This window comes from Loxodonta africana, chromosome 26 (genome assembly GCF_030014295.1).
Source record: "Loxodonta africana isolate mLoxAfr1 chromosome 26, mLoxAfr1.hap2, whole genome shotgun sequence".
NCBI lineage: Eukaryota > Metazoa > Chordata > Mammalia > Proboscidea > Elephantidae > Loxodonta > Loxodonta africana.
In genome coordinates, this window is record NC_087367.1 from 41,562,267 (window position 1) to 41,581,319 (window position 19,053).

At 38.5% G+C, this 19,053-nt stretch overlaps 1 protein-coding gene across 5 annotated transcripts in view; it reads left to right on the forward strand.

The window, feature by feature from the left end:
• The window catches only part of STAG1 (STAG1 cohesin complex component), a 519,923-nt gene that overhangs the window by 15,010 nt on the left and 485,860 nt on the right, over positions 1–19,053 (forward strand). For 2 of the 5 annotated variants that reach the window (XM_064277281.1, XM_023538818.2), the window contains exon 2: positions 14,460–14,546. The exons of the other annotated variants lie outside the window; for them this stretch is intronic. The gene's annotated coding sequence lies outside the window, so the exon portion shown is untranslated. The remainder of the gene's footprint in view (positions 1–14,459; positions 14,547–19,053) is intronic. 5 annotated transcript variants of the gene reach the window in all.

A 19,053-nucleotide genomic window follows, 5' to 3' on the forward strand; every position in this document is an offset into this window, starting at 1 on the left:
CTTGTCTTATTGAGAAATGTGTCATTCGTTTTAAGTAAGCTTTAAGTAGGGGATGGTTAGTTGTATACAATCCTTTTTCCATAAAATGTACCCCTTATTGCTTCCCTTAGTTTTTTCTTCTCTTCAGGTTCTCTGCTCTTGGCAGTCAGTACTTAAACATCTCAAGTCCTTCCTTTACAAAAATGCATTCTTCTGGGCTGTGGGCATAAATGATGCACCACTTAGTTACCCAAAAGTCAGTTCAGACTCATGGTGACCCCATGTATGTCAGAGCAGAATAGGGTTTTCAGGACTGTGACCTTTTGGAAGCAGGTTACCAGGCCTTTCTTCTGAGGTGTCTCTCTGTGGGTTCGAGCTGCTAACCTTTTCGTTAGTCATGAGAGCTTACGTGGGACTCCAAACAGCTATAGCAATGGCTTTTAAACTTTTGCTAGAGACTCATAGTTACAAAAACATTTTTCATTGTGACCTAATACAAACACACATGGTAATAAGTTCCATGAAACAATATTTACTCCCCCATATGCAGTGCACTTAGATATTTTCTGATCTTTTTAGTTTTCTTAAGAATGATTCTTGCAGCTCATCTAAGTGATATCATGACTCAAAGCAACCCACAGTTGGAAAACCCCTGAATTATAATAATTTCACTGATAACCAAGAAAGTTCAAAGAACCACAAGAAGAAACTGTTTTATTCTTATCAAATTGGCAAATATTAAAAAGTCTGATAATATCACATGTTGGTGAGAATGTAGAGAAATTGTTAGTTCTTGAGCTACTGTGACAGAAATACAGGTGGGTGGCTTTAATGAATAGAAGTTTGTCTTCTCACAATTCAGAGATTAGAAGTCTGAATTCAGGGTGCTGGCTTTAAGGGAAAGCACTCTTTGTCCGCTCTGGGGGAAAATCCTTGTCTTAGATTCCCTAGTGTTCTTTGAGGTATTCCCATGTAACATCAGTCTTTCCCCATTTGTGCTTTTTTTTCTGTGCCTAATCTCCTTTTATATCTCAAAAGCGATTGGTTTAAGACTCATCTTGCATTAATATGACCTCCTTAAGATAACAAAGCAGATCCTATTCCCAAATGAGATTACATCCACAGGTGTAGGGATTAGGATTTACAACATATATTTTTGGGGGACACAGTTCAATCTAGTCTAGTTCTATCAGTTGTTGAGAGGGATGTTGAAATATACAACTGTGACTGGAATTATCTATTTCTCCTTTAATTCAGTCAGTTTTTACCTTACGTATTTTGAAGTTCTGTTATTAGATGCATATAATTTCATTTTTATGTCTTCTTGATGAATTGACCTTGTTTATCATTGTGAAATGTCTGTCTTTATCTCTGGTAATATTTTTTATCTTGAAATATACTTTATCTGGCATTTTTATAAGCACTTCAGCCTTCTTAAGCTACCTATTTCTGTAGTGTATCTTTTTCTATTTATTTAACGTCTTATTTTTCTTTGTTTTTTAAAGTGTGCATCTTGAAGGCAACATATAGTTGAATCTTGCTTTTTTTTTTAACCCATTTGGCAATACAGAATACAATATGATCTCAGTTATAATGAACATTTATTATGTGCCCTTGCCTGTCAAGAGCTGTGAAGGGCCCGAGATTTTTACCCCTCTTGCAGGCTTTTTTGCAGGCTAGCAAGTTAACCTGGCACAATTTAATGGATGCTGGTAGAAGTCATGTGACTCCTCGGTCAGAGGTAAAGAATAATGTATTAACGGAAATAATAGTATCGAGAGTATAAGCATTTGTGTCAGATTTCTAAGCTGTGGTTCACACAGGGCAATGTAAAGAGGACTGGGCAACACCTGCGCATGTGGTGGCTTGCATTACAGGAGAGGAATCCCAAGTTTAGGGAACTTGAATCTTTTATAGTGGGTACTAAGCATGCCTGCCCTTTGTTCTGAGGAAGACACTGTATTTTCCAAGACTTCCCTGTACAGCATCCGTGAGAAGATAGTTTGGAGCAAAGGCAGTGAGTGCCACTGCTCTCAAGACATGCAGAAATGCAGGAGACCCAGAGAACTGTCTCCCAAAACTGCCAAATGAATTTTCTCAATCCCCCCCTTGTTACTTTCTTCTGTGACCTATAATTTCCTACATGGCCCCAACCTAGGTTTCCAGCTGTATGTTGTACTGTGCTTCTCTGTGAGTTCTGTGCTCTTAACAAATTTGGTTATAGTCTTGTGTCCTTTTCTTTTTCTCCATGTCTTTGTTTTTGTGTATGTGTGTATATAAAACAACAACAAAACAGTCATTGAGCATTTACTGTGAACCAGTGAACATTTTACAATAACTCTATGAAGTAAATATTATATTGGTATTAAAAAATATATTAATTAATTAGGTTAAGTAAATTTTCCAAGTTTGTAGTTAGGGAGCAGCACATCGCACTGAAGCTTTTAGAATATTCTATTTCTTGACCTTGGTAGTAGTTACATGGGGCGTTTCTTTATAATTCTTTAAGCTTTATTTTGGTTCTGTGTATTCTGTATAATTGATATAGCTCACAAAGAAATGACAAACATTTGTCACCCCCCGTGTATCACTTATTGCATTTGTTATTGTCATCATAATGTTTGGGAAGTGATGGTGTTTGTAAGGCACAGGCTTATATGCTATATTTAAAAAACCTGTTGCTGTCAAGTGACTTCTGACTCATGGTGACCCTATAGGACAGAGTAGAACTGCCCTATTAGGGTTTCTGAGGAGTAGCTAGTGGCTTCGAATTGCCAACCCTTTGGTTAGCAGCCAAACTCTTAATCACTGTGGTATCAGAGCACCTGTATGTTATATAATGTAGACTAATTGTCTCATGGACACATAGCCAGTGAGTGATAGAGCCAGGATTTGAACCTAGGCTTAGTTTCAGAACCCAGACTCTAAATCTCTTAAAAGGTTGTTTTCTTCTCGGCCGCATTTCTGGATTTTGAAATCCTTTGCATTTTGAAGTTTATTTCACTGAGATTTGGTTTTCTTCCCTATTCCACCGTGTAATAGTTGTGTGATCTTGGGTAGGACTTTAATTTCTGGAGACCTCAGTTGTCTTATCTCTATGTTGGGAATACAGCTAAGATTCTTTCAAATAATATTTGAGTGCCTAATTCATGTCTGGTAGTGGGTATACAAAGGGGCCCTGGTGGCGCAGTGATTAAAGCACTTGACTGAAACCACTAGCAGTTCCGCTGGAGAAGGATGTGGCAGTCTGCTTTCGTAGGAATTTACAGCCTTGGAAACCCTGTGGGGTTGCTGTGAGTCGAAATCAATTCCGTGGCAGCAGGTGGAGTGTGGAATAGGTATACAAAGGTGATAAACACATAGGTTCTACTCTTAAACAGCGTCTATTGAGAAAGTTTAAAAACAAAACAAATGAATAAAGAAAAAACCCAAAACAACAAGACTAACAGGGATAGTTCATGAAATTTGTTAAAGAATAAAGTGCAAAGGTAAGAGGAAACACTCTTTCCCTGTCAGATCTCCCCAAATAATATTTTTATGTCAGAAACATGAGTCAGAAAAATTGCTCAGCAGTCTATTTTCTAATCAACATAACATTAATAATTGAATATTATCTGTACAGTTTTTTGGCTGTCTGGCAACATGTCTCTTCATGATTGTTGAATTGGTTTAAAGGTCCAGGTAGAGGGTTTGGGACATGTCTGTCTCTTCTATTTCAGGCAGGAAAAAAAAAAAAAACTTTTATACATGGTCAGGCGTGAATGTGACTTGATTCTTTCCTTTGAGTTACCTATCTTGCTCTTTTATCCTAAAGCTCAGCTGACCCTGATTATGTCACATTGACAATCTTTCTTATCTCATTTGGGACACACTGAAAGGTAGGTTTTCTCTGTTCTGTAGCAGGAATATTACAAAGTAGCAAGTGTGTAGAAATTCTTATGACTTAATGCAAGATATAAAAGCTAAAGAACATCTTAAGCTGTGTTCTATTTCATTGTTACTTCCTAAATTAACTTTTGGGAAGAAAATGCCTTATTGTGTACCGTGCACTATTAGTGATAACTAAAAAGTTCACAGATTCACAGATAAAGCAAGCACTGTCACATGATAAATGGCTAAGGAAGCCATTGTCCATTGTCCAGAAGAATTCCTGGCACGGGTGTCAAACTGCTTTTGTCAAAATCTAACTCAGCCCATTCTTAACTTTGTAAACTTGGGCAGGTTCTTTAACTTCTCTAAACCTGTTTTCTCGTGTGTGAAACGGGAACAATAAAACAATGAAAGCATGGTTTTCTGTAGGGGTTAAAATTTAGCTCCTGAGCATTAGAATGGAGCCCTGGTGGCACAGTGGTTAAGCAGTTGTCTGCTAACCAGAAGGGCAGCATTTTGAATCCACCAGCTGCTCCTCGAAAACCCCATGGGGCAGTTCTACTCCGTCCTGTAGGGTCACCATGAGTAGGCATTGACTTGATGGCAGTGGGTTTGGTTTTAACCATTAGAACGTACTGTATTGTACAGAGATCCAAAGAGCATTAATCTTAAGCTTAAAAGATAAGGAAAATTATAACCTAAAGAAATGGTGAGGTTACATCCCAGAACCAAAGAATTTTAATTAATTGATTTTCATCAGTACATATATAGCTAGCAGTAGTTAAGATTTTAGGGGCAGTGGTGGTAGAATTCTCAACTTGCATGCAGGAGACCTGGGTTCGATTCCTGGCCAGTGTACCTCATGCACAGCCACAGCTTGTCTGTCATTGGAGACTTGCTTGTTGTTGTGAAGCTGAGCAAGTTTCAGCAGAGCTTCCAGCCTAAGGCAGACTGGGAAGAAAGGCTTGGTGATCTACTTCCAAAAATCAGTGAAAACCCTATGAATCGTAGTGGTCCAATACCTTTGTGCAGGGGGTTGCCGTACATAAGTTGGGAGCTAACTTAATGGCAGCTAACAATAGTTAACATTTTATTAATGAGAATGGTTAGAAGATGAGGTACTCTGGCTAATCGAAAATTAAGAGGTAAAGCCAGAATTTTCTGCTTATTGTTAAGCATATTTCAGATTAGGCTCTTTTTCTTTCAGAAAGTACTGCATCCTAGAAAGACATTGTAATGCTTTCCTGGTAATTGAAAATTTTTGATGGCTTTATCGGGATTATTATTTATGAATATTAGTTTTGCATGTAGAATTCTGTAAATAAAGGGAGTCGGTAGGAATGAATTTTTACCAACAGCGAAACATATCCTGGAAGTTTTTTCTTTGAATAAGTTCTCAGACAAGATAAGATGATAGTTGATAGGTTTTTCCTTCCATAAAAGTGGGGTACAGAAAACAAAATCATGGTTAACTAAGAGTTTTTTTTTTTAAGTTATGGATATTTAAGATTTTATAAACAAAGGCAACATGATGTAGATGAAAGAAAACTAGTGTAGGGTCAGAGACCTGAGTTTTAATTACAGCTCTCCCACTACCTAATTGTATATCTTTGAATCATTAATTCTCTGGGCCTGGGTTTCCTGATCTGTAAAATTTCTATGTTGGACCAGATAGCTAGCTTTCAAAATTTCTGTCAGTTTTTAGGTTCTTGTTAAATCATGAGATCAACTCTGAATCAGGTAATGGAGATTTTTTTGCTTGAAGATCTTCAGTTTTGAAAGACCTGAGTGTGATATCAGTAGGTTCCATTTGCCTCCGCGACTCTCAGCCATCTATTAAAATAATTCGTACTTCCAGCTGGCTAGGAGCCCTGGTGGTCAATGGTTAAATGCTCAGCTGCTAATCGAAAGATCAGGGGTTCAAACTTTCCAGCCACTCCCTCGGAGAAAAGACCTGGCAGTCTGGCCCCGTAAAGATTAAGGCCTTAGAAACCCTCAGGGGCAGTTCTGTCATACAGGGTTGCTATGAGTTGGAATCAACATTATGGCACACACACAGGTCCGGTACATTTACAGACCAAACACAGTGTTGATATTTCGATAGCGTTTGTAGTTTTTGATTTCGTGTGTGTGTATGTGTTTGCTTGTTTAGTTCATGAAAAAGATTTAGGAAGTGTTCCCATATAATTTAATGAGCCACCCATCAAACATGTATTGAGCATCTGCAATGATCCATGCACTGTGGGTATAAAGACATTAAAATACAGTTCTTGCCTTCTTGAAGCTTAAGTACAGTGGAGGTGCATCAAGACCCTTCTTAGGTGGTGCTATCCCCAAATAAGGGAGCCCTGGTGGCGCAGGGGTTAAATTGCTTGGCTCTTAACCAAAAGGTTGGTGGTTCGACTCTCTCCTATAGGGCCACTATGAATCGGAATCAACTCGACAGCAGTGGATTATCCCCAAGTAACCTTTTTTCCTTTCTGCCCTTTCCTTCCTTTCTCCCTCCTTTCCAGGGTTGGGCTAAGTACTTTTACTTTGTGTTTTAATGGTACATGGTGCCTGGGCTGCCGCAAATGCTTGTGAAATTAGTGGCCTGCATAAAGGTGCCTGGTTACTAACCTCTAACTGAAAATTAGCATTTTTCTTCAGTTGTGAATGTAGGCAACAAATCATAGTTGCATTAGCAATATCTGTAATTTTGTCATCAATAGAAGTCAGAAATATTTTCATATTAGAGATGTTGGAGATATCTGAAAATATAATTTATCCTAATTACCCAGTGCCGTCGAGTTGATTCCGACGCATAGTTTATCCTAATTAGTACTTTAAAATTAGGTTAGGTACTAGACACACCTCTAGATTTTATTGTTTACTGTGTTAAAGAAGCATATATGTTGTTATATCGTTAAGTTTGCTTTTTAAACATACTGGTAATTGTGTTTGAATATAATTAATTTCTTTTGCAATCATTGTACCATTCTCTGAGACAGTTTAGTGATAGCTTGATGTAAGGTTGACAGGGAATAAAAAGTCCATTTGTATGGTTATCCCTCAGGATAGATATCCTTATAGAAGAGATAGGCTCTCTCATCTACTCCCCGCCCCCCCTTTTTTGGCTCGTTAAATAGGACTGAAACCTAAATATTAGTCCTTTATTACATGTCAAAATTATTAGATTAAAAATAATTTTGGTTTAAAGTATTTTTTTCCTAAACACTTCCAAAAAATTGTGGAAGACGATAAGTATTATTTCATCAGACATTCTAACTATTAAAAGAATAGAAAAACCAAACGCATTGCTGTTGAGTCCATTCTGACTCATAGCATCCCTGTAGTACAGAGTAGAACTGCCACATACGGTTTTCAAGGCTGAAATCTTTACGAAAGCAGACTGCCACTTCTTTCTCCCACAGAGTGGCTGGTGGCTTTGAACTGCTGACCTTTTGATTCGCAGCTGAGCGCTTTAACCACTTTACAACCAGGGCTCCTTATTCTAACTATAGTCTAATATATAAAAAAGACAACTGTACCTATTGCTGTCAAGTCGATTCTGCTTCATAGTTTAGTATAGTGCTGTCTAATAAAGCTCTGTGCAGTGATGGAAATGTTTTGTGTATGCCCTGCAATGATGCAAAACAATGAAATATGATAATAGCTAACAGCAGTGTAATATATAATAATAAACAGCATTTTTTAAATTGTGCTTTAAGTGAAAGTTTACAAACCAAGTCAGCCTCTCATGCAGAAATTTATATATACCTTGCTATATACTCCTAGTTGCTCTGCCTCTAATGAGACAGCACACTCCTTCCCTCCACTCTCTATTTTGTCTCCATTTGGCCATCTTCTGACCCCCTCTGCCCTCTCATCTCCCTTCCATACAGGAGCTGCCCACATAGTCACATGTGTCTACTTGATCCAAGAAGCTCACTCCTCACCAGTATCATTTTCTGTCCCATAGTCCAACCCAATCCCTGTCTGAAGAGTTGGCTTTGGGAATGGTTCCTGTCTTGGACGAACAGATAGCCTGGGGACGATGACCTCTGGGGTCCTTCTAGAATCAGACCATTAAGTCTGGCCTTTTTATGAGAATTTAAGGTCTGTATCCCACTGCTCTTCTGCTCCATCAGGGATTTTCTATTGTGTTCCCTGTCTGGGCAGTCATCGGTTGTTGCTGGGCACCATCTGGTTCTTCTGGTCTCAGGATGATGTAGTCTGAAGTTAATGTGGCCCTTTCTATTTCTTTGTGTAGAGTAGTATTTTAAAAGACATTTTAAAGGTAGTTAAACTCAACATGTGTGGAACTAACAATGCAAATAACTCAGCTGATGACAGTGTGAACAGCTATGACTGAGTTCATGACTGTCTTATTCATCTAGTGCTGCCATAACAGAAATACCACAAGTGGATGGCTTTAACAAAGAGAAATTTATTTTCTCACAGTCTAGTAGGTTACAAGTCCAAATTCAGGGCGTTGGCTCCAGGGGAAGGCTTTCTCTTTCTGTCTGCTCTGGAGGAAAGTCCTAGTCCTCACCCTTCCCCTGGTCGAGGAGCTTCTCAGGTGCAGGCACCCCATGTCCAAAGGATGTGCTTTGCTCTTGGTGCTGCTTTCTTGGTAGTATGAGGTCCTCAACTCTCTGCTTGCTTTTCCTTCCTCTTATCTCTTGAGAGATAAAAGGTGGTGCAGGCCATACCCCAGGGAAACTCCCTTTACCTTGGATCAGGGAGGTGACCTCAGTAACAGTGGTGTTACAATCCCACCCTGATTCTCTCAACATAAAATTACAGTCACAGAATGGAGGACAGCCACATAATACTGGGAATCATGGCCTAGCAAAGTTGATACACACATTTTTGGGGGGACATAATTCAATCCATGACAATGACAGAAAGGGCAAAGACAGCTATGTCTAATTACTTCCTGGCCAACATAATTTTAAAATGCTGTTGATTGTGAGATATATCCTGATCTCAGAAATGTTAAAATAAGGAAAAAAATATACATGTTAAAAAAAAAAAAAATACATGTTAGGAGAGGTGAAATACAGTTGATAGTGAATAACTACCATACCAGGCCATCTAACATATAGTATGGGTAGAAATGGATGAATAGTGCTACTAGTACCATGAATAGTACTACCTATGTGTTAAATGGCCTGGTATGGGGAGCTATTCACCATCCATCCTAACATGTGCATTTTTTTTTCTGAATTTAACATTTCTGAGATCAGGATACATCATACAATCAACAGCATTTTATATTTATGTTGGCCGGGTAGCAATGAGACATGGCTGTCATTCTGTGTTCAATCATAAACTCAGTCATAGCCGTTCACATTGTCATCAGTTGAGTTATTTGCATTGTTAGTTACACATATGCTGAGTTTGGCTACCATCAAAATGTCTTTTAAAATACTATTCTACAGTCTGGCATTGAAATGCAAAGCTACTATGTGGGGAAGCCCTGGTGGCGTAGTGATTAAGAGTTACAGCTGCTCGCCAAAAGGAAGGCAGTTCGAATCTACCAGGCACTCCTTGGAAATCCTGTGGGGCAGTTCTGTTCTGTCCTATAGCGTTGCTGTGGGTCAGAATTGGCTTTACGGCAAGGGTTTTTTTTTTTTTTTTTTTTTTTAATGTCACTACTGCTATTAGCATGAACAGTCTGTGTTATGGAAGCTCAGCTTTTTTTTTTTTTTAATTTATAATTTTTATTGTGTTTTAAGTGAAAGTTTACAAATCAAGTCAGTCTCTCATATAAAAACATTATATATACCTTGCTACATACTCCCAATCACTCTCCCCCTAATGAGACAAAATTTTTTTTTTTAATGAGACAGCCCGCTCTCTCCCTCCGCTCTCTCTTTTCGTGTTCATTTTGTCAGCTTCTGACTCCCTCTACCCTCTCATCTACCCTCCAGGCAGGAGATGCCAACATAGCCTCAAGTGTCCACCTCATCCAAGAAGTTCACTCCTCACCAGCATCCCTCTCCAACCCATTGTCCAGTCCAATCCATGTCTGAAGAGTTGGCTTCGGGAATGGTTCCTGTCCTGGGCCAACAGAAGGTCTGGGGGCCATGACCACCGGGGTCTGGAAGCTCAGCTTTTAAAGATCACTAATGGATGAAAATTTGCCTTTGCAATTATAGGTTCAGACAATGGTAGAAATTTTTGAAAGAATGGACAAAGAGGACAACAAGTAAATAGTTCTTAGGCAATATTGTGTAAACTAAGTGATGAAATTAAAGTGGTAACACTGTGTGTTTTGAGAGTTATGGAGGGAGTGCCTCCGAATACAAGCAGCAGTATTACTACTGAATAAAGCTATGGGCAAGTGTATTTTAATTTCCTAAGGAGAAAATGCAGTATAATTTCTAGTTAATTTACATAGCTTTGGAACACAGTTTGTTAATAGTTTTGCTGCATTATATTAGGAGAGCAGTCATCATTACCTAAAACAGATAACTGAAATTTTATCAACCAAAACAAAAACTTCCCTATGTCTGTAGCTCGTGCATGCACACGTGTGTGTACGTGTGTATATGATAACCAAACCAAACCTGTTGCCATCAAGTCAATTCTGACTTAAAGTGATCCCACAGGACAGAGTAGAACTGCCCCATAGGGTTTCCAAGAGGTGGCTGATGGATTTGAACTGCCAACATTTTGGTTAGCAGCCATAGCTCTTAACTGCTGCGCCACTAGGGCTCCACGTGTATAATTTAAAAAAAAAAACCAAACCCAGTGCTGTTGAGTCAATTCCGACCCATAGCGACCCTTTAGGACAGAGCAGAACTGCCCTGTAGAGTTTCCAAGGAGCGCCTGGCGGATTCGAACTGCTGACCCTTTGGTTAGCAGCCATAGCACTTAACCACTGCGCCACCAGGGTTTCCAGTAATTTCTTTGACAGGCAAACCCAAACCTCTAACCACTACTGTTCAAGAAACCGGCTACAACTCTCTAGTCCAAATCCATAACCAGACATTCCTGTCAGATCTGGTAGTGATTTTTTTCTCTTATTTTCCCCATATTATTCTTGCGGCCTTTTTTTTTTTTTTTTTTTTAGCTAATTGATTGCCTCAAACGATCATCTCTTTCTGACATTACCTTTACAAAGTAAAATAATCGCATTGGTTGTTTTAGAAAACATCATAGTATGTCTTTGTTTTACTTGTTTGGCACTTAAGTAAATACTAATCTTGTGATACAGCTACGATAATGCAAATGTCACTATCTGGTCTGTATTAAAAGAATCTTCAGGTTAGGGACATGCTCCTTTTGGGTGGTCCATAGCACCATAGCACAGTGGTGGGCAAAGTATTGACACTCAATAAATAGTAGTTAAACTCAACCAAATTTGAATAATCTAGATTCACCCAATGAGGAGTTCTTGGTTGGTGCAGACGGTTAAGTGCTCGAGTAATAGCAGAAAGGTTGGCAGTTCAGACCCACTCAGAGGCACCTTGGAAGATAGGCCTGGTGATCTGCTTCTGTAAGCCTTGAAAACCCTATGGAGCGATTCTATTCTGTACACATGGGGTCACCATGAATTGGAATCCACTTGATAGCATGCAGCTAATAACAACCACCGATTTATCCAGTAGACCTAAATTTTGCCAAAAACACTGTCACAATTTCAGGTAGTAACACCTTGAAATCTGTTAATTTTCAAAATGGAAGTGGTAAACTATTTTTGAAAATAGCAGGGAGGTAGTTGTGAGTTGGGAACACAATTTGGGAATTAGGCAAATGTAAGTTTGCAGGCCTGTTGTTGTTGTTGTTAGGTGCCATTGAGTTGGTTCTGACTCATATTGACCCTGTCTACGACAGAATGAAACACTGCCTGGTCCTGCACTGTCCTCACAATTGTTACGCTTAAGCCCATTGTTGCAGCCACTGTATCAGTCCATCTCGTTAAGGGTCTACGTCTTCTTTACTGAGCATGACATCCTTCTCCAGGGACTGATCCCTTCTGCCAACTCGTCCAAAGTATGTGAGATATAGTCTCGCCATCCTTGCCTGTAAGGAGCATTCTGGTCACATTTCTTCCGAGAGAGATTTGTTCATTCTTTTCGCAGTCCATGGTATATTCAATATTCTTCTCCAACACCACAATTCAGAGGTTTCATTCTTCTTTGATCTTTCTTATTCATTGTCCAGCTCTCTCATGCATATGAGGTGATTGAAAACACCATGGCTTGGGTCAGGTGCACCTTAGTCTTCATGATGGCATCTTTGCTTTTCAACACTTTGGAGGCCTTTTGCAGTAGATTTGCCCAATGCAATGCATCTTTTGGTTTCTTGACTGCTGCTTCCATGGGCATTGATTGTGGATCCAAATGAAATGAAATCCTTGACAATGTCAGTCTTTTTTCTGTTTGTCATGATGTTGCTTAATGGTCCAGTTGTGTGGATTTTTGTTTTCTTTGTGTTGAGGTGTAATCCATACTGAAGACTGTAGCCTTTGATCTTCATCAGTAAGTGCTTTGAGTCCTCTTCACTTTCAGCAAGCAAAGCTTTGTCACCTGCATATCACAGGTTGTTAATGAGTCTTCCTTCAAGCCTAGTCCCATTTCTTGGATTATTTGCTCAGCATACACATTGAATAGGTATAGTGTAAATTTGTCGTACTGTGGGGGCTTGTGTGTTGCTGTGATGCTGGAAGCTGTGCCTCTGGTATTCAAATACCAGCGGAGTCACCCCATGGTAGACAGGTTTCAGCTGAGCTTCCAGACTAAGACTAGAAAGAAGGATCCAGCAGTCTGCTTCTGAAAAGAATTAGCCACTGAAAACCTTATGAATAGCAGTGAAACATTGTCTGATATAGTGCCAGGAGATGCGCCCCTCAGATTGGAAAGCACTCAAGATACGACTGGGGAAGAGCTGCCTCCTCAAAGTAGAGTCGATGTTCATGAAGTGGATGGAGTCAAGCTTTCAGGACCTTCATTTGCTGATTTGGCATGACACAAACTGAGAAGAAACAGCTGCAAACATCCATTAATAATTGGAATGTGGGATGTACGAAGTATGAATCTAGAAAAATTGGAAGTCATAAAATGAAATGGAACGCATAAACATCGATATTCTAGGCATTAGTGAGCTGATATGGACTGGTATTGGCCATTTTGAATTGGGCGATCATATAGTCCACTATGCTGGGAACGACAACTTGAGGAATGGCATTGCATTCATCATCAAAGAGAACATTTCAAGATGTATCTTGAAGTACAACACTGTCAGTGATAGGATAATATCCATACGCCTACAAGGAAGACCAGTTAATACAATTGTTATTCAAATATACGCACCAACCTCTAAGGCCAAAGATGAAGAAATTGAAGATTTTTACCAACTTCTGCTGTCTGAAATTCATCAAACATGCAGTTAGGATTTGTTGGTAATTACTGGTGATTGGAATGTGAAAGTTGGAAACAAAGAAGGAGGATTGGTAGTTGGAAAATATAGCCTTGGTGATAGAAACAATTCCGGAGATCGTAGGATTGAATTTTGCAAGACCCATGACTTCTTCATTGCAGATACCTTTTTCACCAACATAAACGTCGACTATATACGTGGACCTCGCCAGATGTAATGCACAGGATCCACGTCAGCTACGTCTGTGGAGGGAGACGATGGGAAAGCTCAGTATCATCAGTCAGAACAAGGCCAGGGGCTGACAGTGGAACAAGCCATCAGTTGCTCATATGCAAGTTCAAGCTGAAACTGAAGAAAATTAGTTTGCAGCCTAGTTTCTTTATTTATTGGGTTTGTGATTATGGACAAGTCATTTCCTATCATTGAACTTCAGTTTTTTCAGCTCTAAGAAGGGGATAATAGTAAGTACCTTAAAGGATTGTTACAAGGATTGAATGAAAATGTAAAGAGCTTCCCTGGTACAATAGTTTAAGTAAGTGCTAGCTATTATTAACATGTAAATGCTGAATGTTAGCAAGATGCGGGACAAGGTGTTTAAAGGCTTGTATATGTATAAAAAGAGGAATATCTATATATGCTTTTGTTTCTTGTGTGAATATCATCTCTGCGAGGAGACACTGGAAGTTGGTAGTGCTTGCCACTAGGAAGGGTGGCTGGGAAAACGATGGTCAGAGGTGGAAGCAAGACTTACTTTTCACTAAATGATTTTTTTTTTAATGGTTAGAATTTTTTTATCATATACTTTTTTTTTTTTAATTTGAGGTTTAAAAAGGTAAAAAAAGATTCCTGTTTGTGAATAAAGAGAATGGAATTTTTTTATATTAAAAAAATTTTTTTTGAGAATGGAATTTCCTTGTGCAATTTTGAACTATAACTACACTTAGAAAATATTAGGGTTGCCCCAGGTATATCTCTGACTTTAACTGATTATCAATATTACATACTTTTGGACTCAAGGGGGACAAAATGGTTTAGCTCACATAATTACTAAAAAAAACTATCATACTGTGTGTATTAATAATAGCATAATTAGAAAATGCTTTACTGTTACTGTATTACAAATATTTTAACCATTTAAAGAAAACCATTCGTACAACTGAAATACAGGTAATTAGAGTAATTGGAATGGGGAGGGGAGATGCACAAGAACAATTAGAAATTTTTTTTACCTCCTACAGAAAACTGAAGGTGGTTCACAAAGTACAGCCTAATTTTCAGCAGAATTACTAAAGAAAAGATGAAAGTGGTAAAAGATTTCATCCTTGGTGAGAAATTTTTTTTCTTTTGTTATTAAAGGTTAATACTAAATTTGAAATGTTTGTTTTTGAATTGCTTAAAATACACCATTAAAGCTAGTGAGGAGACAGAGACATGCTGAAGGCAAAATCTTTGCATTTTTGTAAGGCATAGTGAAAAGAATGCAGGCTTTGGGATCACGTATGGATTTCAGGTGCATGCCTGTCAGCTGTGCAATGTGCAGTGAAGTACTTAATGAATTTCCTTTTTTTTTTTAAATTGTGCTTTAGGTGAAAGTTTACAGAGCAAATTTGTTTCTCATTAAACAATTAATACACATTGTTTTGGGACATTGGTTGCCAACCCCACAATGTGTCAACAGTCTCCCCTTCCTACCCTGGGTTCCCTGTTTCCGTTTCATCCAGTTTTCCTCTTCCTTCTTGTCTTCATATCTTTGGTTTTGTGCTGGTGTGCCCATTTAGCCTTGTATACATGACTGAACTGCAAAGCACATATTCCTCATGTGTGTTATTGTTTTAAAGACCTGTCTAATCTTTTGCTGAAGGGTGAATTTTGGAAGTGACTTTGATACTGAGCTGGCCATAAGTGGATGGATTTATATCTGGGTTCTCAATTCTGTTTGATCAGTCAGTATGTCTGTTGTACCAGTACCAGGCTGTTTTGACCATTGTAGCTGTATAACAGGTTCTGAGGTCAGGTAATGAGAGGCCTGCTACTTTGTTGTTCTTTAGTAATACTTTACTTATCCGGAGCCTCTTTCCTTTCCATACAAAGTTGATGATTAGTTTTTCCATCTTACTAAAGAATAGTGTTGGTATTTAGATAGGAATTGCATTGTATTTGTAGAACCATCCTTGCATAACTACTATGAATCCCTCTTGGTTGTGGTGTACTATTTTTTGTGATATGATGCTGAATATTGAAATTGGCTAGAATTTTGTTCAGAATCTTTACATTTATATTCACAAGAGATACTGGTTTGTAATCTTTGTGGTGCATTTGCCAGGATTTGGTATCAGGGTTATGCTGGCTTTGTAGAATGAGTTCGGAGGTATTCCTTCCTTTTCTGTGTTCTGAAATAGTTTGAGTAGTACTGGTGTAAGCTCTTCTCTGAATGTTTGGTAGAATTCTTCAGTGAAGACATCTGTGCCAGGATTTTTTTTTTTTTTTTTGGAGTTTTATTTATTACCTTTCCAATCTCTTCTTTTGTTATGAGTCTTTTCATATTTTCTACCTCGGTTTGTGTTAGTTTATGTAGGTAGTGTTTTTCTAGAAATTTGTCCATTTCCTTCAGATTTTCAAATTTGTCAGTTTTCGTAGTACTGTTATGATCCTTTTTTATTTTCGGTTAGATCTGTTACAATGTTCCCCATTTAATTTATTATTTTGTTATTTGTGTCCTCTCTTGTTTTTGTCTTGTCAGTTTGGTCAGTGGTTTGTTGGTTTTGTTGATCCTTTCAAAGAACCAACTTTTAGTTTTGTTGATTCTTTCTATTGTTTGTTTTTCTATTCTTTATTTCATTTATTTCTGCTCTGATCGTTACTATTTCCTTTTCTCTGGTGGCTGTGGGCTTCTAGTGCTGTTCTCTATTTGTTCAATTTGTAGAGCTAATATTTTGATTTTGTCCCTTCATTTTTGATGTGTGCATCTGTTGCTGTGTATTGACCTCTGAGCATGACTTTTGTTGTGTCCCAAAGGTTTTTGTATGATATGTTTTTATTCTCATTTTATTATAAAAATTGTTTTATTCCATCTTTGATTTTCTGTATTATCCAGTAGTTTTTAAGCAAGGTGTTATTCAGTTTCCATGATTTGACTTTTTTCCCTTGCTTTTCATGTTATTAATTTCTTCCCAATGGCATTGTGATCAGAGAAGATGCTTTGTGTTATCTCAGTGTTTTGGATTTTGTTGAGAGTTGCTTTGTGGCCTAAGATGTGGTCTATTCTGGGGAGCGTACCATGTGCATTGGAAAAGAATGTATACTTGGCTGCTGTTGGATGGAGTATTCTGTATATGTCTGTGAAGTCTAGTTGGTTCATTGTGGCCTTTAGATCTTCTGTATTTTTGTTGTTTCTTTCTAGAAGTTCTGTCCCTTACTGAGAGTGGCGTTTGAAGTCTCCCACTATTATTGTGGAACTGTCAATTTCTCTTTCAACTGCTGTTAGAATTTGTGTTATGTATTTGGAGCCCTGTTGTTGGGTGTGTAGGTATTTATTATGGTTAGGTCATCATGGTGGATTGTTCTTTTAATTATCATATAATGTCCTTCTTTGTCTTCTGTGGTGGATTTTGACTTAAAGTCTATTCTATCTGAGATAAATATTGTCACTCCTGATCTGTTCTGGTTGTGGTTGCTAGATGTATTTTTTTCCCATCCTTTGATTTTTAGTATATTAATGTCTTTGTGTTTAAGGTAGACAGCATATTGATGGATCCTGTTTTTTTAACCCATTCTGTAGCTCTCTGTTTCTTTATGGGTGCATTTAAGCTGTTTACATTCAGTGTGATTATCTATAGGTGTGAGTTTATTGGTGTCATTTTGTAGTGCTTTGTGCTGCTGACATTTTCTTTGTCTCACTATGTTGTGCTGAATTCCTTTTGTTTGTGGATTTTTTTTTCGTTTCTTTCATGTTTGTAGATTTTGTGTTTACTGAGACTGTTTTTCTTTTTTGTTTTGATGAGTAGGTTTGTTAGCTTTTTTATGGTTACATTGAGATTTACCATTAACTTCCTGAGTTTGAACCAGTCTTTTATTACTTGATACCGCCTTAACTTTCTCCTCCTTTGAAAGTTCTATACCTACACTGTGTATTCCCCCTTTTATCGCTCTGATGTTTTTGTCACTTACAGATTGATGTCTCTGGTTTCCTGCTTTAAATCTTTCCGTTTTGTTTTATCCTCAAGAGTTCATTACCTAGGTCGGCATCTGGCTGATACTAACCTGTGTCCTAAGTTCAGGTTGTTGTCTGATGTTGTTGCTTCTCTGAGAGACTCCCTTTAGTAATTCTTTTAAGTTTGGTTCGGTTTTTCATAATCCTTTAATTTCTGTTGATCTGGGAATGTCCTAATTTTGCCATCATACTTCAGAGAAGTCTTGCAGGATATTTTATTCTTGATTGGCAGTTTTTTTCTTTAAAGTTTTTTTGTATGTCATCTCGTTGCTTTCTTGTGTGCATGGTTTCTGTTGACTAATTAGTTTTACTGTTTCCCCTTTGTGACTTTTCATTTTTCTCAAGCTGCTCTCAGAGTGTTTTGGTATTTCGAGTGTGATTGCGATATGCCTCAGTGACTTTCTTTTGGGAGGCTATCGTACATGGGGTTTGTTGAGCTTCTTGGATGGGCAGCTTTTCATTTTTTCATGATATTAGGGCCCTTTTTTTTGGTCAGGAAATCTTCAGGGATTCTCTCTGTGATTTTCATATTCTCCCCCTGTTTTGGAACTCCAGTCATGCGCAGAGTTTTGCTCTTGATTGCATTGCACATAGTTCTTAGGTTTGCTTTGTTTTTCTTTTTTTTCCTGATTTTTTTCAAAGATGTATCCATGGATTTGTCTTCAATTTTGCTGATTCTGTCTTCCACTGTTTCACATTCCTTCCCCAAATTTTCTGTTGCTTTGTCCATTTCTGATATTTTGTTGTTGATCTTTTGGGGTTCTAATTGATGTTTTTGTATGATTTCTGATTGTTTATTTATTTTGACATTTTTTTCTTGTATTGTTTTCCTGAATTCTTGTATTGCTTTGTGTGTTTTCCTTGATTTTGGCCTTTTTGGTCAGTCTTGTCTGTGTTTTCCATAGGTTATCTGTGTTTTCCTTTATCTCTTTCCTAAATCTTAGAGAGCCCTGAATATTAGACTTTTGAATTTCCTGTCAGGTAATTTCAGTGCCTTTTCTTCTGCTAGAAGGTCATCTGGTGCTTTATTTTGGTCACTTACTGGAGCCATCTTGTCCTTTTTTTTTTCTTTTTCTGTTTTGATGTTATCTGTTGTCTCTGAGACATTCAGGCATTATTTTCTTTCTTTATTGATTGTAGGTTTGTTTCATCCTGCTTTTTTGTTTTGTTTAGTTGTGTCTCAGCTTGCGGGCTATTGTGCCTTATTGCTAGCTCGTCTGTGGGCACAATAGTTTTCACTACCTTGTCTGGGTGGGCAGGACCAGTCACTCAGCTATGGTTCAACAGGAGGGGGAGAGGGGAAAGGTGCAAAGATGGGACATTTGTCTGCAGCGTGAACTGCGTCCAGGCCAAGACTTGGGACGGGGCCGGTTTTGTTCATGGCCATGCAGTGCAGCTTGGCGGGGCCAGGTCAGCAGGGAGAGGTCTGAGGTCTGGGCCCATTCTGCCCTGGGCCATCGAGCATGTTGGCGCGGGGCCAGAATTGGCAGGGAGAGTTCTAAGGTCCGGGCCAGAGCTGCTCAGGGCTGGGGAGCACAGCGTGGTGGAGCCAGAATTAGTGGGGAAGGGTCTAGAGTCTGCTAGTTCTGTTCGGGGGCTGCAGAGCACAGCAGGGTGGGGCT